This window comes from Neopelma chrysocephalum, unplaced genomic scaffold (genome assembly GCF_003984885.1).
Source record: "Neopelma chrysocephalum unplaced genomic scaffold, ASM398488v2 Primary Assembly neopelma1_67, whole genome shotgun sequence".
In the NCBI taxonomy this organism is placed as follows: Eukaryota; Metazoa; Chordata; class Aves; order Passeriformes; family Pipridae; genus Neopelma; species Neopelma chrysocephalum.
Window position 1 is genome coordinate 4,026,442 of NW_020897726.1, and position 5,879 is coordinate 4,032,320.

Genomic DNA, 5,879 nt, shown 5'->3' on the forward strand with positions numbered 1-5,879 from the left:
GAGCTCAAGTTTTCCAGTGGAAAGATTTTGGTAAGATTTGGACAAAGATGCTAAGAAACTATCATTTTAAGATACTTAGGAGAGGTCCATTTTCCCACCACCCAGTGGCATGTGCTCACATTCTAAAATTAAATAGAATGAAGTTCTCAAATCAGTTCTAACTGGGCATTTGATTGACAGGAGATGTTCTTCAGCTTTGCAAAGTTCTTTTAACTTATTGGATCATAATCAAAGATGACTTCACCAATAACAGCATGACATTGTTAATATGTGCTCGAATAGCAGAGGGAACATCTTAAGAGGGAATCCCTCTGTGAGTAGGAAACAGGGACTTTGATCAGCTGAATTGGCCCGCAGCTCTTTACTGCCTCTCCACAGCTCACAAAAAGGGAAAATTAAAACCCTTTTAGCATCCCTTTTCAGCCCCAGCCAAGCTACACGCCTAGGACTGGATGCAGGCAGACAGCATGTCTGGGGTTCCCAGGAATGGGGCTTGTCGCTAGACTCAGTCTCTGCCATAGATAATGCTTCTCTTTCCATGACATTTTGCCCAGGTTGCATGGCATGAAAATTGAGAGCTGTCATAGAGCCTTGGCATGCTGGTGAATACCTTGCCTGAACAAGGTTTTTAATATATTTTCTTCTCCTTGCCAACAGATGGGACAAGCAGCTCTTCCTAGGCTTTGGACCACAGGCCTTCCAATGCCTTTGATGTACATCATGCTTCCGTCGTGTTGGGAGCTGCTGTATGAAACAATTTATAGTACTTGGCATCTTTCTATGAAATATTTATAGAGGTACTAAATGCCAGTGAGTTGTACTGCTGGCTCATGCAATTCAGATGACAAAATTGCCCTTTCTAATCCACGGAAAATAAACCCATCAGCACTGTAGAAATAAGATTTGCAACTGGCACCGTCATCCACTAACTGGAACCAAGGACAAGGGCAAGCGTCATTCCTCCAATAAACCCCACATATAGGGGAGAAGGTGGCAAAGTTCACCTGCACCCACAGAGCCAGGCCTCTGCTGCTTATGTTACTGAAGGAGAGGTGTCAGCACCTTGGCCTGAGAACCAACCTGGGCTTCCAGTGAAAGCAGCACAGGTCATGGCCAAGGAGCAGCATCACTCATTGCTTGCCCTTACAGAGTTTGTGTAGAAAAAAACCAAAGCTGCAGACAAATTCACAGTCTCAGGCTCCTCCGCTGGAAGATAGAAATTGCAATGATCCATAATGTCTGTCTAGAGGCAAGAACAATATTTCATTTGGTTAAAGGGAACCTTCCCAATCCCAGAGCACATGCATAAATGCTGGTGCAGGAAAAAAATGCCATGAATGAATTTTCATCAAAAGCAGAAATGAGTTATGAAATTGTGTTCAATATAGTGGTGATTTTCTCTTTTCACTGCAGGACAGACTCCAAGGGATGCAAGACAAAAAAGCTTGAAATTAAAGTCTTCCCTTTCCATGAAGATTTTATTTTAATTCTTCCTCTGTGCCTTATTTTCCTTTCTTGAAAGTAAGTTGTCTCTCCAGAGCCTCTGGCCCTCCCCTGGCAGCCCCACTCCACAAGAAAAGGAGGTGGTGATGGGTCAGTCTCCTTCTTGCTGCTCAGCCCTGCCATGCCCTGCTCCCAGGCCACAATTCTGGGGCAGATCGGACTTTGTGGGAGATACCAGCTGCAGCCCCAGCCATCCCCACATCGTTCTGTGGGGTGGGGAGTGCACTGCCTCCCTTCCGATGTGACATCCTGGGGGACCTTGCGGGGATGCTGTGGTTGGTGATCCTCCAGTGAAAACTACCCCTGGGAGCAGAGGATGTTAGTGCTTCTTCCTCAGTACTCGATCAGAAGCAGAACAAGATCTTTGGAGATTTGCTGGGTTTAAAGATTTTTTAAAATATTTGTATGCAAACCGAAGATAAATCTGGTACTTGTACAATCACTCAAACCCCAAGTTTAGCCAGTCTCTGATATAATTATTCAGATTAGAAAACAACCATCAACTGGAGGGCATGGGTGAGCCCAGCTCTGTCCATAGAGATCTCTCAGTGGGGATTTTAGGCAAGGGGTTGGCAGACGAGGATGAGTTTGGGGACTTTGGTGGGAAGCTCTGTGTACTAGTAAGGCAGCACATGGTGTGGGATGGAGGTGGTTTCCTGTTGTTAATGTTAACCAGGCTGTTCTTCTGCTGCAGGCCATGCACCATGACCTGTGGGTGTCACTGAGGGGCTACAGGTCCTGAATCCTCCCAGGAGGGCTCTCTGAGTCCTCCCTTGCTTAAGTGCTACAAGGACCCCTGCCAGTCTAGGGAGGTGACAGAGCAAGGGCAGGCCGTGGGAAGGGTTCAAAGCCCCTCCTAAACACCATTAATGGGGAGAAAGTGGTAGCTAAATGTGAGACAGAAATGTCACAATTTTGAGCAGACAGACAGACAGACAGGCTAGGATACTAATCAGAAACAGGATTTTTATCTCAACCTGTGGGGTCTCCCCGGCATTGTGGCTTGTGCATCATGGGGTTGGCTGATGCTTCAAGTCCCCTGGACTGGATCTTTGGTCTCACAGTGGCCCTGCCCGTGGCCATGGGCCATGTCATGCCAATGGTCTCTAGGCAGGAAAAACCAAACTGGAGTTAGAGAGACAAGAGTGGCAAGCATTAGTTTAATTTGTTTTATATTTTCTGCTTTTTTCAGAGTTTTTTATGTCAGGGCAAAAGTGGATAAAGGGAGTAGATAAGGAGAAGCTGAATGAAGATGGCTTGGATCAATAGTGATGAAAGAAAAAAGGACTGAAAAAACAAAACACAAGCTTTGTCAGAGGACTTCCCTTCCATACCCACTTTGAGGGCAGCAGGCTGCTAGATCCACCAGAGACCATGATACTCCAGGCAGCTGGTTATCAGGGAGTAAAGCTGTCTTCTTTTTGCAGGAAAGCCACCTCCTGTGTTGCAGTTGTCCTGCTTCAGGGTACAAGTTCAGCCTTGGTGAAACCAAACACTTTCAATGGCTGAACTGGTTTTCTGCACCTCAAACTTATATGGTTCTGAGATCCTGGAAAACATCACCATTTCCTCCTCTCCATGCTCATCTGAGTTTTCTCAGCTGTTAGCAGGACTAAGTCCTAAGTGACATTTCTGGTAAGAAGGCTGTTTAGAAACAGATGTGCAATAATTTTAGTATCATCCTTATTTTAAGGATGTATAGCCTTACATGAATTTGCCTTCAAATCCTTTGGATGGCTAATTCCTCATTGCACGTGGTGATTCATCATTAAAATAATAATCACCTTACTGACTGCTTACAGTTTAATCTTTCAGCAAATAAAGAAGTGATTGAAACTTCCTCTTATCAAACCAGAACAAGCTTGTTCAGAAGAAAAAATAATTCTGTTATTTTTGTACAAATTGGCATAATGAGCTGTCTCTGCGCTATTATCTCTGAGCATTAACAGGCTCTATTATGCAGGATAATACTCAGAATAATTATTACTTATCTGCATGTACATACATTGAATAATAAAATAATTAGACCTTTTAAAACAGAGGATAGAAAAGATTCCATTGATTGTAATTCTGACTTTTTGATTATAAGGTTGTAATAAAAATTGTGATACTTTATTGGTGTGTCAAGCCACTGAATGCCAGGTTTGTGGATATCAGTGCAGGCTGTGCATAAGGTATGTATTTTGTCAGTCTAGACTGAGCAGAGATTTACATAAGGATGTGAAGGATCTGGGCTGTTGAAATTCAGAGGTGGATGAAGCCTGCTGAGCACAGCCTGCTGTTTCTAAGAACAGTGCTCCTGCTGTGTGCAACTGCTGTGGGGCAGGGGCCTGCAGTGCTTGTCCCATGAGAACCTGCACATCTGGAGAGCAGGAGGTGCTGGGGTCCTGCAGCTCTGGAGGCCCATCTCTTCTCTGGGTGAAGGCTGGTCCTTTCCCTCCCAGCTGGTCAAATTCTTCATGCAGTGGAGCAAGCACAGTCTACCAGGCATCTCGGGCTGATGTCTCAGCCAGAGCTGACCCGGCCATTGCCTGTCAGAAAAGTTGTCTGGGCTCTTGGTCAGCATGAGCACCCTGGAATCTCCTGAAATAATGTGTTTCTGTGGAAGATGGTTCCCTAGGGAGTCTCCATGTGCTTAGAATTTGGCCTCTGCCAGAGTCTCCCATCTGTCTGATGGGGCAGCTTCTGCTTCACATGAATGCTGGAAAGAGGAAAGTGATAATAATGTTAAAAATGGTGATATCTCAGAGTACAAAATGTAAAATGCTCCAGGTCTGGTATTTTTTTGGCCATGTCTGAAAAACACATGGTGTCTCCTTCAGACATGGAATCACAGAATCAGAGAATAGTTTAGGTTGGAAAAGACCATTAAGATCATTGTGTCCAACTGTTAACTCAGCACTGCCAACTAACACACCACTAAACCATGTCTCTAAGTGCTACATCTGCACATCTTTTAAATACCTCCAGGAATGGTGACTCCACCACTTCCCTGGGCAGTCTGTTCCAGTGCTTAACAACCCTTTCTGTGAATAAGTTTTTTGTAATATCTGATTTAAACCTCCTCTGGTGCAATCTAAGCCCATTTTGTCTCATCCTGTCACTTGTTATTTGGGAGAAGAGACTGACCACCACCTCACTCCAACCTCCTTTCAAGTAATTGTAGAGAGCTGCAAGGTGTCCCCAAGGACATCCCTGCTCTGCACAGGAGAGGGGTGGGGAGGCTGGAGGTAATTCCCGTGGCTGTCAGCTCGGGAGCAGGACCTGTGGCATAAGGCAGACCCCTCCTGCCTCAAAAGGCTCTTCAGAGCCAGGAATCAATCACACATATGGGTTAGGGATTGTCTTTTAATGTAATCTCAAAAGCAGATAGATCCCAGGGATCATGAAAACCTCCTTATTGTACTGGTCTAAATGAAATGGAATCAATGGGAGATGGCTGCTGCAGAGAACAGTATTAAAATGTCGTAGTGGGGAGATGAGTGGCACTTTGTGCTTCATATTTTTGGATGTTTCTCATTATTTTCAAAAATTGCATTTCTGTATGTCATATACCCAGTTCTCTTGCTTTAACTCATATTCCTTTATGAGTAGGCTGACTTGAGCCATGCTGGTCATGTGTTTATTCTTGACCTGGGATTGATTTTGCTTCATTTCCCATCTCAAGAGCATGACCTTGTGACTTGCATATATGCTGCACAATGGTCCTGTGGAATGGGTGTTATCCATTTCTTGATGGATAATTATTTTAAGGGGGGATTTGCTTGGCTGCCTGTTTTGTTAGGACACCTCAGGAATAACTGAACTATCTCAGATAATGAAGAGAAACCAATTCATCTCATACTCTCTTGCAAATCCCAGACACCGGGTTAATCACACAAATGATTAGGAATTCGAAGCAGACTGGTGGAACATTTTAATTCTGTTTGTTGAGAGCTGTAAACATAATTGATTTACATTTCTCTCCAATAAGTTAATTTGAGAGAGTGTTCCCATTGTGAATAATATCAGATTCAAGGCTGTATGGCTTACAATTCTCAGTGGTTCCACTGGAGAAAATACAGATCACTCCTTACTGCAAAAGGATGAAAAGGATAAAGACTAATGATGGGTAAATGTTGGCTTCCTGTAAACAGAAAATTACCAAATCTGATAAATGCAATACATTAGCACTGTAACACAAGAAGCAACATGCTCTCCATTATCCCTGATAAGTTAATGGATGAATGCTGAAATTAAAAAAAAAAATTAAAATCTTGAATGGATGCAAAGTCTCCAGGTTGATTCAGAATAGTTTTGGATTTAAAAAACCTTTGTTTCCTGGAAATATTACATTTAACTGAAGGTTTGATATATGAAACATTTTTCCATCATAA

General features: G+C 43.5%; 1 long non-coding RNA gene across 1 annotated transcript; it reads left to right on the forward strand.

Moving 5' to 3' along the window:
* Positions 1–238: 238 nt before the first annotated feature.
* LOC113968354 lies at positions 239–1,470 on the forward strand. The gene is made up of 3 exons (XR_003534486.1): positions 239–313; positions 658–797; positions 1,414–1,470. It is a non-coding gene; the product is annotated as an uncharacterized LOC113968354 (long non-coding RNA).
* The last annotated feature ends 4,409 nt before the right edge of the window (positions 1,471–5,879 follow it).